General features: G+C 50.6%; 1 protein-coding gene across 1 annotated transcript in view; it reads right to left on the bottom strand.

Moving 5' to 3' along the window:
* The window catches only part of LOC122387136, a gene marked incomplete at its 3' end in the record, with an annotated part of 41,758 nt that extends 23,383 nt beyond the window's left edge, over positions 1–18,375 (bottom strand). Inside the window, exon 1 of the mRNA XM_043377031.1 lies at positions 18,264–18,375. The remainder of the gene's footprint in view (positions 1–18,263) is intronic.
* Between the last annotated feature and the right edge of the window lie 1,391 nt (positions 18,376–19,766).

Here is a 19,766-nt window from a genome sequence, read left to right as displayed (position 1 = left end):
GACGGCGGCGACGGCAGCGGGCCATCCGGGCGGCCGTTCGAGGCGCGCGCACCTCGCTGATGGCACACAGAATGATAATGATCTGAAAGTGGAGACTTTGAGGAAACGATCGCAGCGTTTATAAGCGTATGAAAGCGAAAAAAAAGAAATTATTTCGGCATGACAGAATTTTCTACTGTGTGCGCTAATAACTGAGCATTCGGTAGCAGTATATGCGCATATGCGCATTTTAAGTGTAAAAATAAAGCAGGGGCTTCCCCTCGTCAATTTCGTAGTTGGCGCCGCTTTGGTCGGTCCGACATCCCTGCTACTGAAGGTGCAATCGGAACTGTGACGGCAGAGGAGACTGTTTGATGCTGTTTACATCCTACAAATCCTGGGAATCCGCGTCTCAGGGGATTTCTGTCGAAGCAAACCAGCCAATTTGGCCGTCGGCAGTATACCAGTTGGTCCCAATTTTGCTTTACTGGGATGTTTTCGACTGTGTTCTGTCGCCAGGACAGTGCCGCTGTCGCGAGTCGGCGAAATGGTACAAACCGCCCACGGCCTACCGATGCAATGGCCGCCGATGTTCCGGCCACTGTACAGTGGGTCTATTTAAGATCTCCAGAGCCACCACGTGGCGCTACGGTCGGGGTAGGGCGAGTCCAAATCCCGAGGGAAGTGAGGTCACCGGTCATTGTGGGGGAAGGAGGGAGGGGGAGTGACGCGGTATCACGGCGCATGGGGCGTGCGTAGCGCCGGGAGTTGGAGTGGGCCGCCCAGGGCCGCCCGCCACTGCGCCGAGGCTGAGGGGAGGGGATGGTGGTTGCGGGTGCGTTCACTCCGGTATGGTGGTATCCTGTTCATGTGGAACCAGCAAAAATGCGACTGAAACTGGGAATCATTATCTCAAACAAACGGGCATGCCAGAAGCAGCGTCAGTTCCAGCCAAAATGTTGAACAATGATACCTAAGTAATTGAAATCTAGGACGTATTCATAGCATGCAACTATTCAGTCGATAGTTGCATGATACTTTTCATGATGCATGATGAGGCTGTTCTAAACTGTTATTTGAGTTATATATTTTTCGTTTGGCACGTTCAGTCTTGGTGGGTTTTATCGGGCCGAAAAGAATCAGAAAAGAAAAAAGATTTGAAATGGCTCCAGAAAAATGTCCAAAAATATTTTCTTAAAAATGAAACTTTGCTAAAAATTTATAAGTGATAACTTTTACTTTTTGAGAGGATATTGGGGAAAGATATTGGGGAAAGATGTCATCGTGCTTATCTGTGTTGCAGTAGAAGGAAAGATTTTGGTTCGTGTCGAGATAAAACCAGACCCCGGATTGGGGCTCGAACTCACGACATCGCATTCAGCTCACAGGTTACCCAACCTCAACGCTACGAGCACCTATCGCCCTGCGCAGCTTGCTCAGTGTTTCGACTAGAGTTCGGCCAAAGTGTCTGACGTCTGTCAATGTCACGAGGCGAAACCGCAAGGTAAATGTCCGTCCCGGTAGCTCGGTCGGTAGAGCGTTGGACTCCATGTGCCATGTGGTGAGAGCGCACGTCCCGGTTGCATAAGTCCGGGTTCGAAACGCGACGTGTGTTTGACGTTTTTTGAGCCTCCTGACGGGTATGGTAACATGGTTGTGGTTGGTGACAGGCCGCTGCCAGGCGAAGTCAGTGAGGGGACCGGCCGTGCGCGGTTATGTGCGCACGTTAAAATTTTGACTCTAATTCTGCCATAGACCAGGAATTGTTTGATCGGAAGGTAGAGAGCCGGGTCAACGCAACAAGCTCAGCTTAGCGGGGACTCTGTCATTGTGATTCCTTTCATTCAAAGGGTTCGGGCCAAATTTAATATTATAAAAGGGGAGCCCAACCAGGTTGGGCCGGGTTGAACCCGGTTGGACCGGTGTCTTACACGCAATCATGGTCAGACAAAACAGAGGCTAACTTCGGGTCAAATATTTTTATTAACTGATCTTATTGTTTTAAGCTTACACGTATATTAACTTTTACCTTTTTTGACTCGAGACTTCATGCACAAAAATGTGGCATTCGTCTACTTTTCCTCATCTTCTCTTAGCGACTTGATTTGACCTTAAAGGCTTAAATCTTACCAGTAAAAAATCACCTGCGTGATGATTATTTGCCAAAGGGCGCTCTACGCAAGAAACGCCAGCCGGTCAAAAAACTGGCGAACGATACGATCTTTCTATTGCTTGAATTATATTGAATGAAAATTTCAGGAGACATAAATAATATAATCCTTATAGCTACTGGGCGCCCGGAGTATTCCCTAGCATTGCATTGCCAGCTGCATTATACCAACATAACATTCGCATTACTTTGGGTTCATCATAGTTGACAGTAGATGAACCGGCCACAGCAAACCCATGCCTCATTATCCTTTCCTTCCAAGCAGCCAACTGCCAAACTAACCGGCCGCCCGGCCCACCACCGCGATATGGAATAACGCTGGACTGCGCCATTTGCCTGCGGCAGTGCCCCACCGCGCCGGGGCTGTTTGACAGGTCACCCGTACCGTGCCCTCGCCACCCGCCCCGCCCCGCCTCCCTCCCCACCTCCCCACCGGGCTCAGCTCGCTAGTGACCTCTCCTTGAATCTCACATGGACTCGACTGAGGCTCAACGCCATCTAGTTTCGTCTGGAGATCCTTACTAGATCCACTGTACCTGTTTCATCTGTTTTTGTTTGATGTCACCAGCACTGACAGGGTGAGAACACAGCGGCGCGTCTTCAAATCTCGGCGCGGAGGAGCGAACGTCTTTACTGCCCCGCAAGAACGTGGCCCGCATTCAAACGGCAAACCAGCCACCACCCCTTTCAGCCAGGGACGAAACCCCGGACCGAGGCGAAACGGGCTCTAAATCTACCTGGAAGGCTGGTGGACCATAACACACCTTTTTGTCCGCAGGTAGATCTATCTGGGCCCGCGGGACGGCTGCCCCCAGTATTTTTCGGCCCGCGGTCGGCCGGTCGGCCCGGGGCTCCGCAGTCGGGCTCCGAGAGCGCTGAATAATGACAGTCATAAAATGGGCGAGCTACAACAAAAACCGTGTCGCAGCCGGGACCCCAGGCGGGGCCGGCGCGGGCGGCGGCGGCGACGGAGGAGAGTGGACACTGGCCAGACGATTGTGGGCCGGCGACTCCAATGGAGACCGGCGGCCCGTCGTCGGTTCGATTGGCCACCGTTGACCAGTCGCTGTGTCCCTGCCCACGGTCGCCACCGCCGCCAACCGCCACTATAACTGAACAAAGCGGACCGTTCGCCGGTACCCTCTCTGTCTGTCTTTTGTCAACGGTTCCGGTGAGTGTGTGTGCGTCGGTCTGTCTGTATGTCTGTGTGTCTGTGTGTGTCATCTGTGTGGAAGCCTGGCTTGGCGTGTGTCAGAGCCATCTGACGCCCTGTCGGCTTTCAAGTGGATGATGTTTGCTCCCTGATATTTTCACTTTGCAAACTAAGGCGTCTCGCGGGCTGGTCCGATGAGACCTAGTTCTCACATCGCCCACTCGAATCAACTCCCGACGCCGCAGTTTCATCCGCATCTCCCGAAATTCGAATTTGTTCGTTTCGCTCTCACCCACCGTGCGCGGCTGCGCCGTCTTCAAATTAGACTCCCTTTGGACCATTCGAAATGCTCCGCAGTCGTCCGTCACATGGAAGAATCGGCAAATAGCGCGGAATCGGTAGTTTCCTTTCTGCCAGGCGGCTGAGCGGGCGGCCATTGTGTCTGCCCGGGTCGGGCCATTATCGTGTTGGATGCGTCTGTGCCGCCCCGCGCCAAATTAGTGCGTCCGCGTGCGCACCAAAGGTCCCGACGGATTAGAGCGGCGACCATGGAGCGGCGGCGGGGCCACGCCACGGTACATAGAAGACTGGCCACGCCAGCCGTGGCCGTGGGGTGAGAGACGGAGAGGCCGACCGGCTCGTCCGACTTCTGAGCGGGCCGGGATAGGCGGCACGTCTGGTGAGCGACCGAGCACGTCCCTGAGAGACTGCACGTCCCCGAAAACCAGCACGTCTGGTTCGTCTACCAACAACCAGTCTCTTGATCGACTCGTACTCCTAACCCCAGACTCGTCAGTAACGGCTAGCACGTCTTGCACGGCTAGCACAAGAGACTAGACTAAACTACAAGACTAGAAGACTAGAAGACTAGACTAGACTAGACTAAGAAGCACAAGACTAGAAGTAGACGCGCATGTCTCATCACAAGACACACCCGGTCCTGCAGTGCGCCTCTGGCCTCACCCAGTCCCATCCAGGTCTGAGATTTACAGAAACTTGGGCTTAATACACGAATGGCTTGTGCGTTCCTGGCATGTTTGATACGACGTGGGAATTCAGAAAGGATTCCTCTCCAGGTATGTTTTGATATCGTTTGATGATACGGATGACGGCAGGAATGATAAAAAGCGTGTTTGAGCTAAAATGTGGAAACTATGTGACGTTTCTTGAAGGTAAGATAAGATCCCTAATGGTTGTCTTATTTTTTGCTGACGTTCTTGGTTCAAGTTTTTTTTTTCAGGAGAGAAAGTCAGTTATTTGCTAGTTATACGAGCGATAACTTTTGCCCAAACTTATCGCGTCCTCTGAGACGGTGTGTAAGACTGTGGACGAAAAAGAGCAAACTAATTCAACTTTTCACAAAAGTAGCACTTAAAGATGTTGACAGACGACTCATTTACTCGGCGGTTGCGAAGCTTGAGATATTCTGTCAAGGCCTCAGAGCGCCGAGCGGCACTGCGTTTCTAAATCTCCAGATGTGCCATCTAATAACACGGTAGCTGCGCACGGAGTTGTCTCAATAACCAGCCATGAGTACGGCGGCCCGATCTCCTACCGAGCCGTCCGCTCGGAGCACGCAGCGGTCATATCATCACTGCGACGCCAAACTTTCCGCTGGCAGACGCCGGATAGATGGATTTTCATTTCAGCTGGAATAGATGTGAATTATTCCCGACTGAGACATATGCGGGTCTGTTTTATATGCCAATAGCTGCACGAGCAAGACACACTGAACTGAAGCGAATAGCTTGATCTCCGAGAGAAAGTATGATTGAAGAGAAACCGAGGGGATCCTTCTGCGCAGTTTATCTGGGTGAAACTTGGGCAACACAAGGTTTACAGAGCTGTTGCAACGATGCAACTTTTATCAAGGAACATATTTAAAGTTTACCACATGCCGAGATATCCCTTTAACATTAGCACGTGCATTTGGGAAATGGCTTCGGCCCGCCTCGGCTAATGTTGAAGGTATTTGGGAAACGATTCGGCCCTAGGGCTTTTTGATTTTCCCAGACAAAATTTTACTGAATAATCTGAGCGGAAGAACCAATTTCAAAGAAGATATTTACGGATTGTGTGTTCACTAACAGCAACAGCAAAAGTAAGTGACTGCGTATTTAACTTACTTTTGCTGTCAACGTAATTCAACTAAACAAGGTTATCGTTCCAATGCCAATGTATTTATTGCTGCAGAACATGGTCGGAATAATCATTATTTCTACATAATGCACGCAAAAAACGAACAATTTAACGCCACAATGAAACATTTGATATTGTTCCATGGCTGGGATCCAAGACGCGTTTGATTCAGCGTTTCACCCAATTTTCAGTTTTCCTCACGGTTTCCTCACTCCTGCTGGACTCCATATCTTTATTCTAACTTCTGGCGCTTCACCATCTTCATCCTCAGCTTTTTCAAACCCTAAATAAGGGGGAAGTAGGAATTTCATCTTTCATGCTCAACGCAGCCCAATAATGAAAAACACAAAAAATAATAACGGTGACTATAAATATATTAACTGTTGCGCCGGTACGGCATGTGGTAAATCTCTTCCCAACCTTGGGCTGTGAAAATGCAGTTTTATTCACCTCGGTTTTTGGCTACGGACCTCGTGCCTACCGGCACTCGGTCCTCCGCACAAAAACCTCGGTGAATAAAACGCATTTTCCCAGCCCCGGTCGGGAATATATATTAATGACAATTGACAGAATCGTGGTGTTATTACGTGCAAAGTGCCTACAGCAGTCTACAGGAGAAAATAATGTTTTTCGCTTGTTTGTCGATAAGCGTCAGGCATACAATAGCTTTGTAATAATGAAATAAAGCATTACATTCGATGTCGTCCCAGCGTTCAGGGCCGTCTTGCGCGCATCAAAGTCAACTCAGCAGCTTCATTCGAAGCGGCAGTCTGGAGAGGACTATTTATGGAAGTGCACTGCTTCAGGATATACCAGGGCGCGCTGTCACTCCGACTTTCACATCACCAGCTGACAGCCGACCCCGGACCAACAGCGGACGATGTCTCGACCCGTCCCTCGTCCGTGAGTCCGGCCCGCGTCCTCCCGTCCGAGCCACCCTGCGCGCCGCCGCATACCAGCGCCTTCCCTGGGAACCGGCCTGTCGCGGGCAGCAGCCCTGCCGGGACGTCCGACCGACAGGGCGCATCTCTCACTGTCCCCAACACGACCTTGGGCATCGCGCACAGGGCGGACAGGGTACACGGTGCTGCGGCGGCCGGTACAAGCCGACCGGTGGCTCGCAGGGCGTGACGAGTTGCCCCGCCGCTCTCTGCGCGCGGCTGCACCGGGCGCTTCCCGGCAGACAGCATCTGCGAGCTGCGGCCATCCGTCTGACGTGTCACATTCCGATGTCAGATCGGCGGCGGGCGAGGACCGGCCGCTCGCTGAGAAATGAGCCTGGTCCCAGTTCGACCGCAGCGTTCGGTTTGAGCCCAGTTCGAACCCCCGCGCTCACCATCTCTCTTACCATCTAGCTCGCCAGCACCAGCCTGCTGACCGCCCCCAGCGCGTCTCTGCGTATTGCGTGAGCGCACCGGCGACCATTGAGATTCCTCCCGCCGCGTTGATGCGTCTCTCAGATGATGGGCGCGTTCGTTGCACCCCCGGCGGCGCTGCGGCGGCGCCGGTGGCGGCGGTGGCGGCGGCATTACCATACCTCACCAATCTCGGTCGGCCCCCAGGTCCGTGAAATACGATCGGCGGCGCGCCCTGAGCGCCCGGGTCGACCCGGCTGACCTGCAGGAGCTGCCGGCGCGGCCGCGGCGCTCTGTAACGTAATTGACCGGTCCCGAGAGGCCACTGGAGTCGCTGCTCCATCATCGGGAGGTGGCGGGGAGCCACGCACGGCGGCGGTGACCCGCGCTGCCACCGGGGACCGCCCAGAGGCGCCGCCCGAATCCCGGATTGCGGCAGGAGCTCCGAGCCGCCCTGCTAATGGATCAGGGATCAGAGGCGGCCGGCGGCTCTCAGAAAGGTGGCCGAGGTCGGCTGATTGATGGCAACTCGGGCACGAAGGAAGTTGCTGCCGTGAGTTTAGATATGTGTAACTTTTGAGACGGGGTTACAAACTGCATTAGGTCAAATACAAATATGTCTTGGCACTTACAATACTAACTATATTCAAATTATGCAGAAATGAAATAAATGACGGTGGTAGACATTATCGCGACCTGCGCACATATTACACGCAACTTATCGAACGGCCCTTTGCAATATGTTCAGCGTACGACCAGATGCCTCGGCCGGTGGGCGTGGTCTTCGGCGTTCCATTTCCGCGAGGCCCTTTATGCGTCAAGCGCGCCTGCCTTCTTGCGTGCTCCGATTAGACGTGAAGAATGGTCCACTTCAGCCGCATTAATATTGAACATCGCTGATTGGCTGCCGATATATGACGTCAAAGGAAGAATTAGCTGCCCCGAGGTGCGTAGTGAAGTTTGTCCGAGCGGAGAAGAATTGACGGCGCCCGTCACCGTCTGTCGGTGATAAATGCAGGACGGCGCACAGCTGACATTAACGCCGTGGAAAATGCATAATGCATAGCTCGTCCATTCTTCACCATTACGTAACGATTTCAGTAGCAGTCAGTAATGAGGCAAACCAGCTCTGATCCTTGACATTCAACATTAGTCTACCAGTTTGCAATGGACGAATTTGGCATATGCCTTTTGACTCCTGATAAATGCACAATATGCTTGCATCGAGTAATGACTCATCTAAAATTTGTTAAACGTTTCATTATGATTCAGTGTCTATGGTAAAGAATAGATCTGCAAATGGTGACTGCAGGCTCACGTTCGCCCAAGATTACTTAACACTTTCGCCTACCCAGAAAAGAATAACTAGATAAGAGCGCAACACCTCATACCCACTGGCTGCTACCTGTGTATGACCCAGGCGGCCCGTCTAATTCATGCCAACTTTTACAGCATCAAAGGCGCCACGAACTGCAACGCGGCCTCACACGGGACTCTGCGTAATCACGCTCTGCACTTAATTTAGTCGTTTCACTCCTCCGGCAGGGTCGGTGTCGGTTTCTAATGGACGTTTCCCTCGATGAGAGTGCAGCGGTCACCCATTGACAGCCGTCATTAGACCGAGCTCGGCTCCCCGGTCACGTCCGGCGCTCCTGTCCGGCGTCATTATTAAAACAAGCAGCCGGTGCCGGCGCCGCGCGTCATCAGCCGCTGATGAGGCTCCGATTCCGCGCGTCATCGCCGCTCACACCTTTACGGAGAGGTAATGGGCTCCCAGCGGCGGGGGGCGGTGTGCTGCCCCCGAGGCCCGACGGCTGACATCGACCGGCGCGGCGGCGAAAGAAGTGGATTTGGAGACAGACATCCCCAGTCAAGACACACTAAAAATGCCTAAATAAAAAAGTCCTTAAGTCCTAAAAAAGTCCTTCATAAGCCTATCTTTCTCATAAATTGGCTTTTATTATTCATAAGTTTAAGTATATCTGTCGCTAGAGTATTTCCTTGAACGCTAACTTATTTATATCAAAAGGCAATAGGATTCCTATCCCATCGTTCAATCATAAATTGTGTTTTATACTACCTGCTGACGACAGGACTTCCACGGACCTGCAATATCATCACCCTCCGATGACATCGACCATCAATGACGATGACTGTCGCTCTCGCTCCCCCTCCCCCTCCCTCCGGCTGACGCCGCGTCACTGAAGGCCGCGTCATTACACCGTCATCAGCCGCGTCATTCGGCCGTCATCCGCCGGCGACTGCCTCTCGCGGCAGGCCGTCATCACGCAGACGCTAATAGCGCTGCGCCGAGAAGCCGGCGGGGAAATTCGGTCGTAAACACGCGCACAGCATTCGTCTCGGTCGTAGCGGTCACCTTGCCGACTTCGGCTCAGCCAACTATTAGGTTTTCAAATTCACCTGACATTCCGATTCCGCTTCGATTTCACTCAGTCGTGTTTACCTTCTCTCTTGTCAGCAACTGCCGCTCTGGCCTCTGATATCAAAACATAGCTCGTCTTCACTTCATATCTTTTGCACTTTTTCCTATTTGCCCGAAGCTTAATTTCTTCATCTTCTGGCAGACTTTTATACCGTCACAGCGTCGCTGAGTTCGCGCAAATAAGCGAGACTAAAATGAAATCCCCATCTCTTTCCTTTTCTACCTTATCTCCCTCACTTCTTCTCCTCCTCCCGCCTCCTTATCTCCCTCCCTTCCTCTCACTTCCCGTCGAGCCGGAACCGTTTCTTCCCTGATCCCATGCAAGTGCAGCGGTGCAGCGGAGAGGCCGTTCCGAGTTTAGCGCTCGGTGCTTTCTGCGGTCGGGGAAACGGCGGTCTGCCGGCCGCCTGCGGGAGCGGTTTGAACTCTGGCGGACGGCAGGTATTTGCGTAACAATAGCGGCTATCGTTGGCCGTAAACTGGAGCTGGCCGCAGCGCGCAGGTAATGAGACAGACTGGAGCGGCGGAGAGCCGAGCAGAGAGCCGACTGACCGTGTTTGGTGGTGGCTGAGTGCCCGCCGTATTTTATCGAGAGATACGACAGCCGTCCGTTGGGGTCGGAGCCGCAGTTTGCCTATCGATTACCGGAATTAGCATACAGAGTAGGCCGGCGAGGTAGCCGGCAGAGCAGGTGAGTGTGACCCGGGGGAAGGTCCCGTGCGCTGACAGCCGGGAGGGCGGCGGCCGAGCGCGGACAGACTGACCGGACTGAGCGGGGCCTGTGTCCCCGGACTGAGGACCCGTGCGGCGGGTGGCGGAGACGGCCCCGCCCAGCACGCACATACAGGTGTGGCCTGTAGGGCAGCTCTTACACCTGGTCCAGCCCACGATCTGGTCCTGGGACTGGACTGCTCCCCGGCCCTAGCACTCGGGGAGGTAAACGTCACACACCTGGAGGACGATATTTCACATCAATTATAATGATGGATTGGGCGGCTATCGATCGACAAAATTGCGCAGGAGGACGTTTTATTAATACCAGTTTTAATCAGAATGTTTTTTGGACAAGTCGTCTTGCATCAATCTTGGCTAGCTGCTCAGTTAGCGTCCTCAGCCAATTATCAAAAGTTTTATAGGCTCAGAATAGTGCTTGGTGGATGACTTCATAAAATACTTAGGCAGGTAGATTTAGAAGCCCATACGGATGACTTGATACCCACAATAAAGCATCATTATCAAAATTGCTCCTTTCGCTTTCAATAACTACCACTGACCAGCAAATCATGACATTTATAAGACGCTTATAACATTCCGAACCATCAATGCTTCTCCACGTCATTTGGCTCGGTCATTTGCGAATGCTGCGATCAGGAAGGCACACAAAAATCGCCCGAAGGCGCCAGCGTCGCGACTTCGGTGGGCAATTTACGTTTTTCCGTACTAACTGCGGTTGTTAGGGGTTCGAACGCCATATGGCCAGCGCTGACCTTGATCATTTCCTGTCTGCCATCTCCTCCGACACAGAGTTCCCAAAGGTTGGGACCGGCGCGGGCGTGACATCCCCAAAAGGCATTATCTCCCTTTGAAGTCTATTCGTTAGGGTGAACAAAGAACCGCGTCGGTTGGACAGTGGCACATCACGACCACTTAGCCTTCTTATAGCTAACAGAAACCGGAGACTCGGAGACAGGACGCCGAGTGAGCAGTCCTGGCCTCAAGATCGGCGGGAATTTCCACACGTCAACAAGGAGCGAAAGCTGACTTCTGTGGTCCTGGTGGAAAACGTTTGTAGGATCAGTTTGCTAACCTTGATGTTGATCATTCGGCTTCATTCTTTACTGTTTATTTATAGGTAAATGTGTGCAATGTCGCAGCAATGGTGTTGATCCCCGACGTCTTCTCTCAATCTTGCTGAAATACCTGCGCTATGACGACCATCATAGCCTGTACGACATCCACCGCATCAATTTTCCATAGCCGGATGTCGTGTCATGCAGCACAGGCCTCGTGCCACCCAATGATCTGTGCTTCAACGTCATCATCTCACACCGATGTCACTCCCCACAATAACCTCTCTACGCGTCATACTCAATGGGTCCGACTCAATGGGTCCCACTCAGGCCACTCAGCCCAGCAATCAGTGCGGCTCAGTGCATCTGGTTGTCGGAGAGAGAGAGAGAGAAAGAGAGAGAGAGAGTGGTCGCCGGAACTGGCTGCGGTCAATGGCAGGTCCACGGACCGCCGTCCAGCTGGCGACAATGACCGACGACCCCCCCCCCCCCCCCTCCGCCCTGCGGCAGATGTTGAGCGCCCGCCGCCCGCCGCCCGCGACGGTGCCGGAAGTTGCAGCCGTTGGGAGAGCGTGAAGCGCCTGCCGTGAGACGGGACGGCCCGTGCTAACTACCAGCCGACCAGCCGAAACCAGCCGACAGCTGACACCTGTCGAATTTGTCGGCCGACAGCTCCGACACGGCGGCGGGGAGGGCTGGACGGGCCGTGCTTTTTGTCAGCGGTAACGGGTGATTGATTTAGCGGTTAGTGGTGGTGTGATCGGCGGATGGAGAGAGGAGAGAGAGCTGACGGGAGGCGAATCACTCAGAGAAAAAAAACGCCGACAGGTGGGTAAGTGGAAGTGAAAGGGGCAGTTAATACATCCGATAGAGGAATAATACATCGCAGTATTTGATCGTATGCTGCTATATACCTTGAAGATAATACAAATTTTATTCAAAATATTTTGGCGCAGTAGTAGACTAGGAAAGATAAGGTGCCATTCGTTTCTTAATTTTCACAGCTGAAGCTGTCCGCTCTGGACATTTTCGCTCGATGTTTTTCTTTCAAGCTCCGAAAACCTATGATACAGATGGATGCAAACCCATATATTCCGTAAAGCCAAACAAATGTGAATCATTCATATCTATCGGGATTTCATAACCTCTCTGGGCTCAGGCTCCCATTATTCGCCTTCTGGACCTGACCATAATATTTTTTTCCCTATAAAGAGAATAGATGTGTTTTCCTCACTCACAGCAGCAGACTGCACTTTCAACTCATAAGAAGCTGCCAGCGAGTGACGTTTTTAAATCCTTTCAGAATGTTGTGGTTTTAGTGCCAGCGTGGCAGCAATATTGCACTGGATTGAAGCAGTTGCAAGCGATGCATGCATACGCATCAACCAGAACGAGAAGAGAGAGAGAGAGAGAGAGAGAGAGAGAGAGAGAGAGAGAGAGAGAGAGAGAGAGAGAGAGAGAGAGAGAGGAAAAGAGAGAGGGCGAGAGGAAAGAAGAGTACCTAAAAAAAGAGGGTGATAAAGGGAGCGAGAAAATCGTCAAAGGCATCCTCTTCAGTCCTCAGTCATCGTACTTGTCTACATTTTGAAGGAAAATGTCCCTAAATATATGTAGGTGTCAGGTTGACTTGGACTATAAAAAAGTCTTAGTAGCCATGGAGCGCTTGGGGAGTGTCAATTCTAAGAAGGTATAATCACTGGATCTCAAAATGATTTCTTCGGAATCCTGCTTTCCCAAGCAAACATGGTAAACAGCAGCGCCCGTATCAGGACGGGCGCTGGCGCGGGGCGGCGGATTCTGCGTTATTGGGCGCGGCATCTCGTCTGGATCTGGCTGCCGTCTCGGCCCGTTCTTTCTGCGCTATAATGAGGACGGAGACAGAACGAACATCCGTGGAAACGGCGCCGGGGGAGGCGGCAGAGGCGCATTTTTCCGACACCACACGGTGTGTATGGGTCGTTACTGAGACGTACACGTACCGCCCTCATTACCGACCAGATCAGGTAACGACAGTACAACTCCGTCTCGTCTGTCATTCAGAGGAGCTAGACGGCCGACGAGTCGTTTCAGAGAGCCAGACCACCAGAACACACACAAATAACGTGATATAACCACGACGAACATCGCGAGAGCAGAGAGTTACTTTATAGAACAAAGAGAAACTCGACTGAGCATTATATCGCTCCTTCCTAAAACCGTCCTTGTTACGTCTCCAGCAGGCGGGTCTCCCGGCTGAGACCTCTGTCGAGTGGAGGGTGCTCTCAGCGTCCGTCCCAGCCGCTCTGCGGGCGCTGGCGGGCGACTCGAGGGTCGGTTTCAGTCTGAAGTATCACCGGCACTCCGGCCGTTGGCCGCACGGAAGCAGGGCTGGCGTGATGCTCGGAGAAAAGGCTGCCGTCGAGGTCGTGAGTCGGGCTTTGCCGCGCTATTCGTGCCCTAATAGCACCCATAATGGAGACCGTGAGAACTGCCCGCTGAATTGGCCGGCACCAGCTACTCGATTCATCAGACACTCCAACGGTTTTCGGTCATCACCTTCACTGCCTCCGTGTTTGACTTCGACACCACACCGTCCGGCCTGAGCCCCGCGAGGCAGGCCGAAAACCCAGCGGAGCGCAATCTCGATGGGCCCCCACCGCAGATAAAACTGTCACGAGCCGTCTGCATGGGTATTGCAGAATTGTCTGAAATGTCCTAGAGGCTCAGAGAATGGCGCAGCCCAGGGGAGCAGCAAATCGCTCGGAGACTATACGGTCACCCTGGGCAGAACGGCAGCCGATGGCTTTAGATGGTAAGGGGCAGGCTGACAGACAGGCGGGGTGCGCCCTGCATAATGACTGCGCTGAAGACACTACCTGGCTTGGGCATGCAGGAACGCACATTGCGCCGCGAGTGACCTTCGTAGCCAAATTCAGAATTCTTCGGTTGGATGGGATGCATAAATAGAATACAAATGCATACTGAAGACGAATCGATCACTTTGATGATTCCATTAGAAAAGAGTCGCATAGTTTGGCATGATTTGCATTTGTAAGTGTGTTTTAGAAATTGGATTTGCTAAAAGTTAAAATCGCTTGGGAAATAAAGGCGTGCTTTGTCATATAAATTAGGCTTCATAAAAGTTGTCGTTTACAAGTTCAAATACTTATTAAGGTAAGTGGTAACCAATCTACATTGCACCACAATATGAGAAGTGAAAAATGAAAATCCTGAGATGCTTTTTCATTAGGTATCAATGCGGGCAATCTTCATCGCAACATAGCCGTATTCGGCGAAACTTACCATTCCTACTGAAATTACTACCTAAGCAACATAAGTAATTGATCGTCCCGTGCTGATCAGATTTTAGGGCAGCAAAAAAAAAAACAAACAAACAGAAAACATGATGAAAAATTGCCGGGCTAAAGCGCTTGTCCACGGATCAGGCGTAATCATAAGCGTTAGGATACAAACAAATTTTAACTGAGCATTTATCTCTTTGTATTGATTGCAAATGAATGTCAAAAGCTAGCTTCGAACAATTTGCAAGCTTTACAGGTCCCGATCTGTCACCTCAGATAACCAGCCCTCAGCTGTAGCTGGTCAGCCTGTGGCAGAAACCAAACCAATGGTAATAGCTCCGCATTCTCCCTTGAATGAAACGGTTCAGAAACTGATAGGTCCTGCGCTGCGCATAGTCTCTGTAGGGGGGCAGAAGATAGGTGGGATAATGCGTAAAAAAAGGAAACAGCCTCGCAACAGAGACAGCGTAGTTTACAAAATTCCATGTGGTGGGTGCCCGCGGGTGTACTACGGGGAAACTGGTAGGGGTCTCAAAACACGGGTCCGTGAACACAGGGGGGATTTACGTAATCACAGACTTTCTAATGCATTTGTTATTCACGCTGAGAAAGAAGGGCATTTACCTGATTGGACGCGGGCTACACATGTGGATCAAAACTTTTCTAAAACCCAGCGGAGAATTATAGAAGCGGCGTTTATTGCGAAAGGTGATGTTTTGAACACTTCGAGTGGATTCTTCAGACTAGCTTCGGTGTCTGCTCTGTTGGCTAGGAAAGACGTTAATTTGTAGTATGTGTGTATGTATATGTCAATATGTCATGCAAGGCAGAGGAAATTTGTGAAAAAGTGCCCGCGCTATATTCGAACGAAACCGAAAAAACGTACTTGACTCTGTAGGTAAAATGCATTGACCTATAATAAGTATAGACGAACTACTCGCGTCTTTGCGGCGTTCCTCGTCGACCAAAGAAGCAAATTGTTTTCTGAATTTACAGCGCAGGATAAGGGCAATCCTAACTTTTAATCACGGACGTAAAAATAAAAGTTTATTGAATATTTAGCGTTAATTTATTTTAAAATGTGTAACAGAACGCTAACATTTACTACAAAACATTTATTTAAACGTTTATGGTTTGAAGTCAAGCCTCACGAAAATCGTCTCCATGGTAACGGAATAAACAAAGTCCTCGGCATCATTAATTATTGATGCCGCATTGCAAATTGCGTAAGGTGTGTTGACAGTCCGGTGCATATTAAACAAGAAAAGATGATTTGTCACCAATAAAGAGCACAAACAAATATCAAGCACATATTGCACGTGATAAGTGAATCATTTCAATGCGATAAAATTGACTTCCGTTATTACAGCAAGCATTTCAAGAAGTGTGTTCTGAGATATTTGGCATTTATGTAATTAAAGCATTTTATGTCATTTTATTTAAATTTATCCTGGTTATTTGCTAGAGCAGTCAGACACTGATGATTTTATCATATTTATTAATGGATAGAGTCAAGAGAAGAAAAAAAAACTGAGGGACACTTGCAATCTTCACAAATGTCATAAGAAACGGTTTGGAAGAGGTCTACCCAAGATTCTTAAAGATAGAGTGCAGTTGACGTGTTACACTCTGTTATTACTTATTGTTATCAATTGTCGCACAATGCGATGCTAAATAAATGATGATGATGATGATGATGATAGGTCTACCCAAGGTCTACCTAAGAAGGCACCTGCCCATGTTCCCGTTGCTAGAAGGCTTCTGGTGTGTGCTGAAATTCATCTGCCAGCTGAATCAGACATAACCCGACTTATGGCCAACATATAAAGTAAAAAAGATTGACGAACTTCAGTTGTAAGTTGCTACTGCAATTAAACACGGTGGAGGCTGGAGCCGTCAAGAAAACTGAATGTAAGCTCAGCCAGACTGCAACAGTCGAAATGCCTACCAAGTGTGACCTGCTAATGGCTTAAATATCTCTTGCAAGCCTCAACATAAGTGCTCAAGAGCAGAAGGCCCCTCATTTACTTGTGTGTGCGCTGATTTGTGGAACGTTGTTAAAATCGGAAACCAGAATTCGTGACCTTTTGGTGATCACCAGTGACTTTTAGCGGTGACATGATAGAAAAATTGTCTTGATGATTCTCAAAGTTCTTATAGCGAGCTACATCCTGCCCTTTTTTTAATCTTTCTACCTTTCTTCCTTTGCGAGATAATATGGCGTGGACAAATACGTCCCCCCTCCATGGCGAAGTTGGCTGAAAGGCCCTCCCGGGCGCGGGTTAAAGAGGCTCATGGGTGATTGAAATGATGCATCATTATGTGCACTCAGATCGGTATGAGTATTCTTCACTCATCCCAGTCTCTACTACCATGAACATTATATTTATCTTCATATGCTTTGATGATGCTTTGATGATGTCATGAATGTTACTGCTGAGCTTTATCTTAAATACACAATACATATTGTTAAATCAACTAACATACTGTATTAATCGAATTCGCAATCATGAAGAGAAACGCGCATGAGACATGCAAACTACGTGATAGGGAAGCCGAATGCTCCTTTAACGGATCAATAAATGATGATTCTGAGCGCAATGGCAAAGCCGCTTTCGAGATGCTCGTGTGCACGCGCAAACTGGACCCAAAAGGACTTCAGCACGGCACCCTCCTAAACGGTCGCTACCGGTGTACCAAATTTGAGCGCAATCTCCCCAGCCGTTCTCGAGATGTAGAAGCGACCCCTGCGCGTGCGCACGTGCAAGCTGGACCCAAACTGACTTGTGCACGGCACCCTGTCAAACGGTCCCTAACGGTGTACCAAATTTGAGCACAATCTGCCCAGCCACTCTCGAGATGTGGAAGCGACCCCTGCACGTGCGCACGTGCAAGCTGAACCCAAACTGACTTGTGCACGGCACCCTGTCAAACGGTCCCTAACGACGTACCAAATTTGAGCGCAATCGGCCCAGCCGTTCTCGAGATCTGAAAGCGTCCCCTGCACGTGCGCACGTGCAGCAGCACCCTAACCGTGACACGTCGAAATGCATTATCATTTGCGTGTCCACCGACATGCCAAGTTTCAGCTCAATCAACCCAGTCGTTGTAAAGTTATTGTACATAGATCGAACAAATTTGTCACCACTTATTTGGCACGTGGCGCGTGCCGTGCCCCTCAACCTATGACTTTGTGCTATGTTCAGGTGATTTAGCTTGGACGCTTCTTCATTGTAGACGTAGTCTCGTTCCGTTCCGTCGTGTTATTTACGAGAAAGAAGTTGATAAACTTTCGCGTTTTTCCCATAGACAAAGCATTGTGTCATTAGTTCGTGCCCTTACACGTACGGTGGCGCTAGTGTCGCTCGGCGGGAACGGCCTTCAGGCGCTGATTAAGCCAGAGTAGTCTGTCTATACTTATTATAGGTCAATGGTAAAATGTGTCATATCACCCTTGAAAAAGTGAATAACACGTAACGTTGGGTGGTTTTGGTGTTTTTATCTTACATCATATACGAATTTTACAGGTGCACCCAGGTAGCCACGTTTCGGGCAAGGTGAGCAAGTTCCGTCGTGAGGCGTTATTATTTCCGTTAAACAATTCGCCACTTTGACGGAAAATGAGCGGATAAACTCGCAGCCATTTTGCATATAATATCAGGGCTGTCTACTGCAACATGGACTGTTCTTTGGCCTCTGTAAAGATAAGAGGATCAGATGCACATCAGCCTTATTTAATTATACCTACGGTGAAATGAATTGAAGTCATTGCACTAAATATGTGGGTTTAGGTATAAATGGCTCTGGGCTGACATAAGTCGAGCCGTGACATGTGGAGCAGTGTTCGTGGAGCCTGGCACCATTAAATCTAACGAACCGGTGTCATCAGCGGCACATTAACATCACCACCACACGCCACCGGCACATCACTTCCCATTCGGCCCGGCACTCACCTGACTCGCTCCATTGAAATCCGGCCGACCGCGCTCCGCTCCTCTCTCCACCGCACACGCACCCCGCCCACAACTCCGCTGCTCTGTCGGACGGCGCTCCGCGCGCACCCCCTCTCACCAAATCTGTGCGCGCACTGATTTGGGCGGCCGCCGCCGCCGAGCACCTGTGTCGCTGCCCCTGCCGGCCGGCCGCGATGCTGTGCCGCAGTGCCGCGGAGGGCGGAGCCTGGCGGGCCGGCCGCCCGCCGCCCCCACCCGCCGGCCGCGGTGGGGATTTCAAATCTGCCGGGCCGTGCGCTCCAGAGGGGGTGGGTGCACCGGGGTGCGCCGGGTCGGCCGCCCCTCGGGGAGCCCACGCGTGGAGAATCGGACCGTTGGCTCCCCGTGGGAGCACGGATAATGAGCGACAAACACGGGCAGGAATGCGTTACTTTGAACGCGGCCGGCCGACCCGAACGGTGACATGCCGGAGGTGCTAGCCAGGGGTGTCGGAGCGGTTTGCGGGTCCTGTGAGGGTGTTAGGAACTTTTTGTGAGGCGGAAGCGCCGTGGGAGGGTGGCACACCTTCGGTGATGGGTGGGCGGTCACCGGTGGGGATGAGTGACACTAAGGCACGCCGCGCACCGCCATGGTATCAGTGGGAACTGGCAGCGCTAACGAGGGAGCTGAAAAATAAATGCCCTGGAAGGAGAAAAAGGTGAGAGAATTAAAGGGACCCTCCCACCTTCAAAAAAGTTAATGAATTGGCATGAAAGTGATGTCGCTCGGTTCAGAAAGAGCAAAAACGAATATCTACCAAATTTCATCGAAAAATATTCACCGATTTTCAAGATATTAGACTTTTACTTTTGTTTACTTTTTGGGATCTCCGCTGTTCCTAGCGACTTTATTTGAAAGTGCGGCATTTGTTGCGCGCAAAGTTGCATATACCACCGCGTGCTACAAAACGTTTTAGTCAAACATTTAACGGACGTTCGAAAGCCTGATGACGTCATCAGATTCCCGTAATGGTTAAGAGATAGGGACCACGCTGGTCCCACCCTGCAAGTAAAGGGAAGAAATTTCTTGAACACCATAAAGCTGCGGGGGTTGCGACCAGGATAAATGGTGGTTTCTGAGCCTGGCCGCAAACTTGGCTATCTCAACTCAAAACTAATGTTAAGGTGGGAGGGTCCCTTTAAGTAATTATATTTTTTAATGATTCTCTTTACTAAGAAATAAACGATTTGATTGATGCTTCGTAAGAGCTCGTGTAATGTCTGCACGAGAATACTGGCAGGTTAATGCTAAAAGCATAAAACTTATCACAGAGTACAGATGGCACGGCAGCGAAAACGAATTAAATTATAAAATAAATAAAAAGGCTGAAGAAATAACTAAGAAAATAAAAGCGAGTGACGTCAAAGCGACCTATTCAGGATAACCAAATTAGGTTGTTCACTGAAAGCATACGTGCTCGCAAAAGGATTATGCTTCCAATTCTGAAATTATTTTAGGTTAGAG

This window comes from Amphibalanus amphitrite, unplaced genomic scaffold, assembly GCF_019059575.1.
Source record: "Amphibalanus amphitrite isolate SeventyFive unplaced genomic scaffold, NRLGWU_Aamphi_draft 000274F_arrow, whole genome shotgun sequence".
Lineage (NCBI taxonomy): Eukaryota > Metazoa > Arthropoda > Thecostraca > Balanomorpha > Balanidae > Amphibalanus > Amphibalanus amphitrite.
The sequence above is the reverse complement of the archived record's forward strand: the minus strand, read 5'-3'. Positions and strand labels throughout refer to the sequence as shown.